The sequence below is a fragment of the Zalophus californianus genome, chromosome 3 (genome assembly GCF_009762305.2).
Source record: "Zalophus californianus isolate mZalCal1 chromosome 3, mZalCal1.pri.v2, whole genome shotgun sequence".
In the NCBI taxonomy this organism is placed as follows: domain Eukaryota; kingdom Metazoa; phylum Chordata; class Mammalia; order Carnivora; family Otariidae; genus Zalophus; species Zalophus californianus.
The window spans coordinates 107,218,341-107,231,781 of NC_045597.1; the positions used below are offsets into that span (position 1 = coordinate 107,218,341).

Genomic DNA, 13,441 nt, shown 5'->3' on the forward strand with positions numbered 1-13,441 from the left:
TCCCTTTCTGGTTTTGTCTTGTTTTATTTTTTCCTCTCTTCCCCTATGATCTTCTGTTTTGTTTCTTAAATTCCACATATCAGTGAGATCATATGATAAATGTCTTTCTCTGATTGACTTTTTTCGCTTAGATTAACACCTTCTAGTTCTATTCACATTGTTGCAAATGACAAGATTTCAATTTTTATGGCTGCCCCTCTTCCCTCTTGTGCTCTCTATCTCTCATTCTCTCTCTGTCAAATAAATAAAAAAAAAAATTATGGCTGCATAATTTTCCAGTGTGTGTGTGTGTGTGTGTGTGTGTGTGTGTGTGTGTGTGTATAAATATATATACCACCTCTCTATCCATTCATCTATTGATGGACATCTGGTCTCTTAACATAGTTTGGCTCTTGTGAACATTGTTGCTATAAACATTGGGGTGCAGGTGCCCTTTCAGATCATTACATTTGTATCTTTGTGGTAAATATCCAGTAGTGCAATTGCTAGGTCGTAGGGTAGCTCTATTGTCAACTTTTTGAGGAACCTACATACTGTTTTCCAGAGTGGCTGCATCAGCTTGCATTCCCACCAAAAGTGTAGGAGGGTCCCCCTTTCTCTGTATCCTTGCCAACATCTGTTGTTTCCTGACTTGTTAATTTTAGCCATTCTGACAGGTGTGAGGTGGTATCTCATTGTTGTTTTGATTTGTATTTCCCTGATGCCAACCAATGTTGAGCATTTTTTTTCATGTGCCTGTTGGCCATTTGGATGTTCTTCTTTGGAGAAATGTCTGTTCACGTCTTCTGCCCATTTCTTGATTTGGTTATTTGTTCTTTGGGTGTTGAGTTTGATAAGTTCTTTATAGATTTTGGATATTAGTCCAAATACATTTTCTCAACTCACATGGAATATTTACTAATAAAGACCGTTATGGACCATAAAACACCCTTAAACAAATTTAAAAGAATAGAAGTCATACAGAGTATATTGTCAGACCACAATGGGATTAAACTAGAAATCAATACTTGGAAAATCCCAAAATATTTGGAGATTATGAACATGCTACTAAATAACATGCATGTCAAAAAAGATTCAAGAGAAATTTTAAAATATTTGCATTAACTAAAATTTAAAATACAATAATAACAAGCGCAAAATCTGTGTTTATAGGGAAATTTGCTGCATTAAATACATATATTAGAAAAAAAGAGAAAGACCTATCAATAATCTAAGCTTCCATTTGAGGAATCTAGAAAAGGAAGAACTATTTATGCCCAAAGTAAAAGAGAAAAATAGCAAAAATTTAGAGCATAAATAAATAAAATTAAACAGGAAAACAATAAAGTCTACAAAATCAAAGTTGATTCTTTGAAAAGATAAATAAAATTCATAAACTTCTAGCAGGTTTACTTAAAAACAAGAAAACACAAATTATTAATATGAGAAATGAGAGAAGCCATTACTACTGTTGCCATGGACACTGAAAAGAAAATAAATGAATATTATGAACAAATGAATATCTATGCCCCCAAATTTGATAACTTAGGTGAAATGGAACAATTCCTTGAAAGATACAAACTGCCAAAACTCACATGAGGAAAAAATCAATAAATCTACTAAATGAGATGCATTAGCAAAAATCTTTGAAAAAAGAAAGCACCAGACCCAGATGGTTTCACTAGTGAATTCAACTAAATATTAAAAAAACAAAATTATACCAATTCTCTACAATCTCTTCCAGAAAATAGATGCAGAAGGAATACTACTCATAACCTATTCTATGAAGCCAATGTGACCTTAACACCAAAACTGGATAAAGTCTTACAAGAAAAAAAAAAATACTGCAGGGGTGCCTGAGTGGTTCAGTTGGTTAAGTGTCCAACTCTTGGTTTTGTCTCAGGTTATGATCTCAGAGTTGTGAGATCGACCCCCACCACGGGCTCCATGCTGAATGTAAAACTTGCTTATGCTGCAGCTGTATATTCCTTGTGAATGCAGCTGTAAAAATCCTCAACAAAATATTAGCAAATCAAATACAACAACGTATAAAAGGAATTACACACTACAACCAAATGAGATTTACTACTGGCATGCAAGAATGGTTCAACATTTTAAAATCAACTAATGCAGCCCACTACATCAACTGACTAAAGAAAAAAAAATCATCTGATCACATCTATTGGTGCAGAAAAAGCATTTGATGAAATCTGAAGCTCATTCATGATAAAAAGTCTCTCCAAACCAGAACTAGAGAATTCCTCAACTTGATAAAGCACATCCTCAATAAACCTACAGCTAACATAAATAATTCTCCCATGTAGGTATTCCTAGTAATTTATATGAATACCCCCTCAAGAAAAGGGAGCAAACTCCTCAGTTTTTAGGCTAGACTGTCCAGGAATGTAGATGATGCAAAGGAGAAAAAAAATAGTTATTTTACAGTAGAGAAACCTGAGAAACATTACCTAGGTCAAGTAATCAAGGAAAATATTATCAGTCATAACTCATCTTGATAGTATATATATGTTTGATATGATGTAATTATAATGACTTTACATCTGTAGTCTTCTTTTGCATTACAAGTAACTTTAGTCTTATCATAAGAAAAAGAAATCAGACAAATCCCATTGAGGGACATTCTACAAAATACCTGATCGGTATCCCTCAAAACCATCTAGGTCATCAAAAACAAGGTAAGTTTGAGAAACTGCTACAGCCAAGAAAAGTCCAAAGAAATAAGACAGTTAAATGTAATGCAGTATATCCCAAATGGGATCCTGCAACAAGAATATTAAAAAGTACATTAAATAAAAACTACAGAAATCTAAGCAAACTGTATACAGGTTAAAAATAATGTATCAATATGGTTCATTAATTATAACAAATATCTCATATATCAGTAATAAGGGAAACTGGGTATAGGATATATGAGAACTCCCTTACCATCATCTCAATTTTTCAGTAAACCTAAAAGTGTTATAAAAAATATGTTATGTTAAAGAAAGGGTGAAAGATCAATTTTGAGTTCTAGTTTATAATTTCCCATTTGAGACTATAAGTTACTTCATTTCTTGGAGCCTCGATTTTCTTCAGAAGATATATTTTACAGAGTTACTGTGTAGATTAAATGCTATGTGGAGCTTTTACTAGAATGCCCGGCACATGATAAAAACACAAAAGAAAGATAATTATTACTATAGCCCAAAAGAATAATATATGGGTCATCTAGGGCTTCTTATAAATAGAATTTTGTGATGCACTTGGTATAAGAGCAATTTCACTGCATTGGGGCTCCGATTTTAAAACATTCTTTATTACATTATTGTTATTATTATTATTCATTGATTATCCACTTTTATTTTGGTGTAACTTAGATACACATTACAATTCCGTTCTTTGGATTTGGGTTGTAATAACTTTAGAGCTGAGGTAATTGAATTTCACTATAAAGACACTCTCAGCAGTAAATTTTTCCATTGGCTAGAATGGCACACTTGCCCATGTGTAGTCTGAGTCTTATAACATATATTAGATATTCTATTCTATAGCCTTTATTATAATAGATGGAAACTATTGGACAAGTTACTAGTCATGATGAAGAATATGGTGAAAATAATTAAAGAAAGATGAGTTTCATATTTTGTTGCCTGGGATATATATATATATGTATATATATATTTTATATTTTATATATTTTATATTTAATCATATATATATATGAAATAAACAGTTAGAAAACAGTTAAGACACCTAATTAGTAATTTAGTAGGATTCACTCCTGTATCTGATCATGAAATGACATGTTGAATGCCATATATCTGGCAAAACTTAATCAATCTTCTCCCTGAATCTATTTTAGGCAATTCTCAGTAATCTACACTATCTTCTCAGCCTGGCCATTTATCCGGGGTATTGAAAGCATAAATAAATTTCCAGTTCACAAGTATTTTAAACAAAACTGAGATCAATGTAGACCCACTGTTAGAAGCAACAACCTCTGGCAGCCAATATTCTGCAAATAACTGGTTCTGAGCTGAGATTATTGCAGCCAATATATTAGAAGAAACTAGGAGCTTTTTGAGCCACTATTTGAAAAATAGTCTTTCACAATCAAGAAATTTGCTCTAGATTGCACCTGCAAAAATCGATATTGATTCTTGTATAAAGCTTCTTGAACCCTTAGCATGGAAGAATCAATGTCTTTGGCTGATTATGTATAGTAGCATGGCACACAATATACAGTTAATTCAATAATAAGCATTAATTCCAGGTCAGCAGACATTCATCAGCTAATGCTCTCATAAAAACAATTCTCAGATGTGCTGCATAAAGCATGCCCAAAATAATTTGAGGGTCACTGTTGGAAATAAAAAAATACAATTTCCATTATATTTTTCCTTTATAGATAGAAAATATATTCATGTATTTAATTACTCATTATAGATGCATTAGTGTTTTCTATATTCAATTCATGTTGTAAGGTAATAAAGCCACAATATAAATCCCAACGCCTATTCTTTAGGTGCCATGATATATATGTTATATAATATAGTGTTATATATAATGTTATATATGTAGTGTTTATATATGTAGTGTTATATATATATTACCATATATAGTATATGTATACCAATCACTGTATTGTGCCTACTTCTTTTGAAATATACCACATTCTCCTCCATTATTTATAATAATGCTCTTATACACAAAATTCTCTAAAGAAAGTCAAGGTAACCAGAAATATCATTATAAATATGTGTTCAATTAGAAATAACTGCTATACTAAAATAAACAACATTGTACATTATTTGTCTAATGAGATTCAGTTTAAGAAGCTAAAGTTCGTTGAAGTCTGGGAAATAAATGCATTAGCCACAAACACAGCCTACTTCTCCTCAACATTCTGGAAGAAAAGCATTTTACTAATTTGGTGGAAAAGACTCAACATGACTGTGATATTGCTTGCTGAAGTCTAAAGCCATTTGGTTGAGAAGATAGTCCAAGGAATGAACAGAACCAAAAGTCTTGTGGAAAAATAAAACTCAACTTTGGATCTGGCTCACAAACAGCTTATTTTATTTACTAATGACTTTGGATTAAAGAGTGAAATGTTCCTCAGAAACAATTACAAAGTTACAGAATTCCTACCCAATTTAGAGACACAAAATAGATATGAGAGTGACCAGAGATCATCCTAGGAGCAGAACTGATGTTAATTAATTTTGTAGCCAATGTCACTGAGGATCTAAGAACAGATACAAAGAAATGATGCTCCGGAAAGAAAGGGGGAATAAATTGCTGTTAACCACAAGATGGATGAATGTCCCTGCCTGAAATGAGATCTTTAACTTTGTGGTTTATCTTCCACCCCTCATGCCTCTGTCAACATAAATGGTAATTTCAGTAACTCTAAGTCTCCTTCAATGGCCCACATCAAGAGTAGGTTTGGGGAGTATTCAACTTCTGATTCTGCACTTGAATATGAATAGAGGTTTTTCTTCAGATCTTTCTATACATAAGAGGGTAATGTAAGCTGTTAAACAAGCCAAATTGCTTTCAAGCTATATCTTTGGTCCAAAAGCAATTCTGCTTCTGCATGCAAGTTATTTTTGAATTCAAATTCCTTCCTCAATTTGTTGTCTATCATTTCACGCCTCTTGATCAATGGGAACCTGGTGCAGATTGGACAACATGCACCACTGCTATAGACCTTCCTGGACACCAGCACCTGCTCTGGCCTCACAGACCTTGTTTTACTATCTCTCCTTCACCCTTCATCTGCTGGCATGGCTCAGTAGGTGTTTTATCAAATTGTAAATTCCAGCAACACTTTGACACTGGCACCCTCAAAAAATCCAATTAAAGAAATATATCAATCTAAGATCCAGTAAAAGTTGACCATACTGAAAAAGTGGGTTACAAAAATCCTCTAACACCTACCTTCTAAAATTAATTCTCATTTATGATCAAAACATGAGCACTTGGCATTACTCTTCTAGAAAAGAAGTCATAGGTACAACCACAGACACCTGCATCATATGTACAATGATGTAATTCGAGCATGAGTTTATAATTTTAGAAGATTTCAAAAGTTTGCCATGCATTGTAATGACATTATCTCAGAGTTGGTAGGGAATCTTCCTGAATGTCTTTTTTTTTTCAATTTATTTTTTTATTATGTTATGTTAATCACCATACATTACATCATAAGTTTTTGATGTAGTGTTCCATGATTCATTGTTTGCATATAACACCTAGTGCTCCATTCAGTACTTGCCCTCTTTAATACCCAGCACCAGGCTAACCCATTCCCCTAGCCCCCTCCCCTCTAAAGCCTCCCTGAATGTCTTAAAGACAGTTTTTTTCTGTCACTTTGTTTTTTTATTGTGTATCAAGTTCTAATATAAATAAAACAAAACTCTGACTATAAAATAAGTCATATTAATTCTCTGTAAAGCACTGTGATAAGGCTAGTGGTTATAAGCATGGGCTAACATTCCTGGAGGAACATGTTCTAACTCACTTTATGGTCACAACCACTATGTAAGTAGGTGGAACTCTTATCCCCAATTTAAAGATGAGGAGCCATAGACAGGTTAGGTAACTCAATGGTAAAGTGGAATTTAACCCCCATGAATTTATATTTTTACACTTTATATTTTATACTTTATATTTTGTGTAAAATTGTACTATATCCTTTGAACAGGCACTCAGAATCTAAATATTTTCCCCAATAAGGAAAAAAAAAATCTTAAGATTTCTCTTGACCATTCCTTATTGTTGTCTAAAGAAGTCTTAGAAGAAAATATTACAAATTGCCACTTCAATAATTACTTATTAAAAAACAATAATCATTTTTTATCTTGGCCATGGTGGAACATTCTTGAGACACTGCAGGATCCTAAAGCATCTTTCTCCAGCCCTTCTGCTGTAGTACATATCCTGGGCTCACTGTGCATAAATAAATTATGCTGGTTCAGTTAAACAGCAATGACAGATCATGAGCTTCATTTTGATGGCAGATTTGAAATAAGATGCTTTCTTATTTCAGTAAGCACAGTGCTTACTGCATTCTTAAATTTATACAGGGTGACACACTGAGCTATAGTAATTCTAAAAGTGGTATGTCAGTTCCACTTTCTTTCATTCTAGGAAACAGAGTAATCTTCCTAAAACAAGGTCAGATTATTTCATACTACCACAAACCCTACAGAAGCTTCCAATTTTACTTAGAATAAATCCAAAGCCCTTTCTATGGTGGCAAGATCCAGGATGGTGTGGCCTCCAATCACAATTCTGACCTAATCAACTCTTATTTCCCCTGTTCTCTCTCCAGCTATGCCTGCTTTCTTGCTTTTTCTTGATTTATCAAGCTTTCTTCTATCTCAAGGCCTTTATACTTGCTGTCCCTCTCTCTGGAACACCCATTCCTCAGCTCTCCTCATACCCTAGAGTTTTCTGCTCAAATGTTACATCCTTCAAGAACACTCCACTGATCACTCTCTTTAAAATAGCACCATTTACTTCTATATAGACCGTTCCTTTGTCCCGTTTCTTTTGCTTCAAAAATTTTGTAACTATTTGATGAATATATTTAATTCATTTTATTATCTGTCTCCTGCACTATAAAGTGAGCTCCAAAAAAGCAGGAAGTTATGCACTGCTTTCCTCCCAGGTCCCGTAAGAGAGAGTGACACATCATAGGCATTTACTAAGTATTTGTTGTATGAATAAATAAAATAATGAATTAATGAAAAAAAAACTGTTCTGCACATTTCCTAAAACATTATCTTTAATTTCTTTTGACCATGACTAATCAGCCACGTGTTATGGATAGAACTTGTGTTGGATGCTACTCCTTTTGTTAATGCAATATATAAATATATAGTCATGCATCCTCACTTATCAAGGCCTTTTTAATGTGAAACTTGAACCATTCAAGAGGCTTTGTGTAAAATCCCACAGAAAAGACAAAATTATAATTTGTAATCTATGCTATCCACAAATTGCAGTGCTCAAATGGATATTAAAACTCTGTAATCTAAGTAGCAAAGACTTTTGCAGATGACTGTTCTTTTTATGAAATTTAAATCTTCGAACAATGACTGATAGTACAGAGGGAAATTAGCCTTCCCAAGATTTCACAAGTTCATCAAAAGCTTTATTCCTTAATGAGCAATGGCAATGAAAAAAAGTTCTTCTTGTGGCAGAAGTCTAAAGACATTTTTTAGAATAAAATGTTTTATTCTTAGGTGTCTGTATGATTCCCTTTAAAAGCGAATAAAACCCTTTCAATATCTGATTGTCAAAGGATGAGCTCATCAGAATAAAACTTTTCTAAGATTTTCCAAAATAACCATTAAATTCTAGTAACTTCTATGGTAAATGCAACAGCTGGACCTGGTGACATTATGATGATTTTATTCTCTCACTCTCTCAAAATATTTTAGGGATCACAAAAAATTATTCTTAAAGTCCTTGTCCATGTCCTCAGTTTTACTAGATTATAAGGGCAGGGACCTTCAGTGTCCTGCTCTGCATTGAATCTCCAGCACAAACATGGTGCCTATGTGAAGTTATGGGTAAAATATTAATATGTCTTTACTTCCTTGTAAGTGATCTTTCTTTTTGTCAAAGGCATACATAGATTTGGCAATGTGGATATAGTTAGAGTGTATTATGCTAAGCAAAATAAGTCAGTCAGAGAAAGACAAATACCATGATCTCACTCATATGTGGAATTTAAGAAACAAAACAGATGAACATATGGGAACGAACAAACAAACAAACAGAGAGGCAAACCAGGAGACAGACTTTTAACCAGAGAAAAAACTGAGGGGTGCTGGAAGGGAGGTGGGTGGGAATAAGTTAACTAGGTGATGGGTATTATGGAGGGCACTTGTGATGAGCACTGGGTGTTGTAAGTGATGAATCACTATATTTTACACCTGAAACTAATATTGTATTGTATGTTAACGAGAATTTCAATAAAAACTTGAAAAAAATACAGTTTTTTCTTAAGTAAATACAATAAGAAAGGAACTAATGCTTAGTTTTTATTTTTAAAAATAGATGTTGAAGTTTACATTAAAAATCAAACAGGCATAGAGGGAAGACCATGGGAAGACACAAGAAGATGGCCATCTACAGCCGAGGAGAGAGGCCTGGAGCAGCCACCGCCTTCCCTCACAGCCCTTGGAAGGAGCCCACCTTGCTATCAACACCTTGCTCTTAGACTTCCAGCCTCCAGAACTGTGAGACAACAAATTTCTGTTGTTTAAGCCTCCCGATTTGCAGTCCTTTGTTTTGGCAGCCCTAACCAATAAAATATTTTTGAATAAGGTGAAGAATAAAATAATAATAATAATAATAATAATAATATTTCTAAAAGTCAAACCTAAAAAATTAGATAAACTACATTTATTTAAAAAAAATCAAGAATCAAGGACAATGTAGCAAATTAACTTTATGTCAGAAGAATAGATTTGGAAGATAATTAAAAGTAGATTAGCTAAACTCCCTAGACGACCTAATAAATGTTGTTGATTCTAGCAAAAGAGATGTGTGATCTAGACTTTCATAGAGGTTTCTGGAACCAGAGATAAGGTCTGTCCATCTGGATGGACCAGAAAGTCAGCACTAAGAATCTCCTCAACTCATTTCCTTTGTCACTTCTGGTCAGTATCAAAGAGCAATTTGAATGCAGGGCTAACACCTACAGACCTCTTGCCATCCAATGTTGCCTGTACTGAATAGCTACTTCAACTGTTCAACTAATCCTACTACTGACTGGTGTCCACGCATCCTCCAGAGAAGTGGAATGTGTACCCTGAGATCTTGGTGAGTCCCATCTGAACTGCCCACATGGGCATCTAACTTCAATGTCCCAAGACACTTCTAGGTTAAGAAAGATGGGGTCCTGGATGATCGTGAGGATTGTGTTAATGTGGAAAAGAAACCTGAATCTTCAGTATCTGGTAAGACCAGAGAGCAAGAGAGTCTACCACCAGTATATCTCACATGAAGAAGGGACTAAAAGTATTTCTTGAATATTCAGGGCATATTTCCTTTTTGTGACATTTAACTCACAATTCTTATACACAAGTTGGTATATATATATATATATATATATATATATATATATATATATATATATAACATTTTTATTTTATATTCCATCTTGTAAAAATGTTTTAAGGTGGCTGTTAACAACTGTGTTTTATGTTGACTAAATATGTATATATATATATAGTGTTATCTACCTTAATTAAGCAAAAAGGATAAATATAATTTTTAGACTTAAATTAAGCCTGTAAAACAGTTGGATTTTACAATTCTGAATATAAAATAAATAAAACTATGCCTTTTTTCCCGAGTAGAGGAAAAAAAATATATACAGTATGTCCTAACTTTCCTATATATTGGCATTATAATTAGATAATATCACAAAATTTTCCTCTCCAAACATTTTTTTTTTTTTTTCTTAATACCTGGTGCCACTAAGGTGGCCAAATCACAAAAACTACTCTTTGGCTCTGCTTCATCGTTCATATCCTCCATCAATCAAAAAACATATATTGACCACCTCTTTTTCATAAGGCACTAGGAGAGATGTGGAAGAAATTCCGCTTTGAAGAACAGAATAAACATGTTGTATAAAAGTTGTTTTTATTATTTTAATATATAATGCTTAAATGATAGAATAAGAAAGTAATCTGATTGTTGGCAGTTACTGCATTATTTATGACTGCCGTTAAAATGTGAATTTAAAAAATACAATGGCAGGCTGGGCGCCTGGGTGGCTCAGTTGGTTAAGCGACTGTCTTCGGCTCAGGTCATGATCCTGGAGTCCCGGGATCAAGTCCCACATCGGGCTCCCTGCTCGGCGGGGAGTCTGCTTCTCCCTCTGACCCTCTTCCCTCTTGTGCTCTCTATCTCTCATTCTCTCTCTCTAATAAATAAATAAAATCTTTAAAAAAAAAAAATACAATGGCAGGCTAATGTGAACAAAGGTAACCTAGTGAGGCCTTAGAAACCCTCCTGCTTGGTTAAAATGAAAAAAGAAAACAATGTGCTTTTATTTTGTGTAAAATCCCAGTATTCCATCTTCTCACGGAGAAATTCATTAAAATCACAATTTTGATACCTACTTGTTAAACCTGAATGTACATGATCACCAATTCAATGCACAATTTTCATAGATACACCACATGCTAGGATATAATACATTGTGTGTCCCATTTTCCTAACCTAGTAAACTCAGAGGTTATGAATCATATCTACTCAATAGTTTAATCTAATATGTCAGAGAAAAATCAGGGAGAAATGTAAGGGGTGGGAGTAGTAGGTATATGCCCAAAATAGTGTTGAACACTTTGTAGACATTTTTTCATATAGCTTATATTTACTAAAGTACATTGGATCTTGGACTTCTCAGCAACTTTCTCTCAGATCCTCCAGTAACTTTTATAAATTTATTTTGCAGCTTTGCTCTTTTTCTCTCTGCATGCTGATTTCCCAGCTGTTTGATCTTCTGCTATTATTTATTTCAAAAGCATCCAAGCTTAAAGTGATATAACCGGTCACAAAACTGAGTGCCAGGGCACTAATGTACACTCTCGGTTATTTAAGTGGCCAATAACCTTCATTCCCATAAGAGGATACTGATCATATATGAAGGTATAAGAGTTCTGCCATTTTTACTCATCACTTCCTATATTGGACAGATAAATTATTACTATAAAATTATTAAAATAAAAGCCATTATCATGCCTTTGTGCTAACTTTTTGTTTTCAAAAAGACACATAATAGCATTAGTCATTTCATTTTGATCAAACACAGGGCTACACTGCACAAACTGCTCTGATCTAACATATGACCCATGCTTTTTGTCACAATGAATAGGTGTTTGAGTCTTTACGGAGATTGTAAAGCAGCCACCTCAGGATAAGTATTCTTTGTCTTTTCTTTGCTTTCTCATTTGAGTACAAAATTCTTTGGTTTAAAACAAAAAACACTGAAATATTTATGAAGTGCTTCCTGTCTAAGGTGTTAAACATAAAATCTTCCTCATAATTACCTCCTGGATTTCCACTTTTTCTGTACATTTCTTTCTTTCTTTTTTTTTTTTTTTAATATGCTGGCTATTCTTTTCTTTCTTTTTTTTAAAGATTTTATTTATTTATTTGACAGAGAGCGAGAGACAGCGAGAGAGGGAACACAAGCAGGGGGAGTGGGAGAGGGAGAAGCAGGCTTCCCACGGAGCAGGGAACCCGATGCGGGGCTTGATCCCAGGACTCTGGGATCATGACCCGAGCTGAAGGCAGATGCTTAACGACTGAGCCACCCAGGTGCCCCTCTGTACATTTATTTCTAACAAAAACGTTCTTTGGTATCATTATGACCTCTCCATTGATCCACTTAATATTTTCCCTTTAAGCCAATCATTTCATTTCTAACCGAATAGAAACCAACGTGAATTATTTCCAGAATGCTTCTGTTAGCAACCAAGAAATCTTTGTCTATACTTTCTATTTCATTTGCCTATGTTTAATCAAAGTATCAGGTTATTGGAAACAGCTGGACTGAATATTACTTCTGGAGAAAATCATACCCTCATATACACTGGCTCCCTATACATCCATACTTGGGTTTAATCATTGTGCATAAGCTTAAACATGGAGACAACTCACTTTCAAGTTCCAGTTGTAATCTTGAGATGTATGACTTGATTCAGAACTTAGTTACAGGCTTTACAGATGTTACCACCCAGGAGCCAACTGAGACTTCCAGCCATGGTCAACACCACCATGTTGTTCGACATAGTCATGGACAGTGAGCTCTTGGGACAAAGTTCCAAAAACAACAGAGAACTTTCATGCTCTGAGCACTGGGGAGAAAGGATTTGGTTTTAAAGGTTCCTGCTTTCACAGGATTATTCCAGGATTTCTGTGTCAGGCTGGTGACTTCACATGCCATAATGGCACTAGTGGCAAGTCGATTTCTGGGGAGAAATTTGATGAGAATTTCATCCTGAAGCACATGGATCCTGGCATCTTGTCCATGGCAAATGCTGGACCCACCACAGACAGTTCCCAGTTTTTCCTCTGCACTGACAAGATTGAATGGTAGGATGGCAAGCATGTGGTCTTTGGCAAAGTGAAAGACAACATGAATAGTATGGAAGCAATGGAGAGTTTTGGGTCCAGGAATGGCAAGACCAGCAAGAAGATCACCATTGCTGACTGTGGACAAACCTAATAAATTTGACTTGTGTTTTATCTTAACTACTAGGCCATTCTTTCTATAGCTCAGGAGAGCACCCCTTTACCCCCATCTGCTCAAAATACCCTATAATCTTTGTGCTTTTGCTGCAGTTCTATGGGTTCCATACTTTTCTTATTATTTTCCAAGTCCAGCTGGATTGCAGAGTTGTTAATGGTTATGAAATACTAAACA

At 34.5% G+C, this 13,441-nt stretch overlaps 1 protein-coding gene and 1 pseudogene across 1 annotated transcript in view; one reads left to right on the forward strand and one right to left on the reverse strand.

The window, feature by feature from the left end:
- LRP1B (LDL receptor related protein 1B) overlaps positions 1–13,441 on the reverse strand; it is a 1,883,216-nt gene that overhangs the window by 391,739 nt on the left and 1,478,036 nt on the right.
- On the forward strand, positions 9,894–13,243 carry LOC113919549 (annotated as a pseudogene).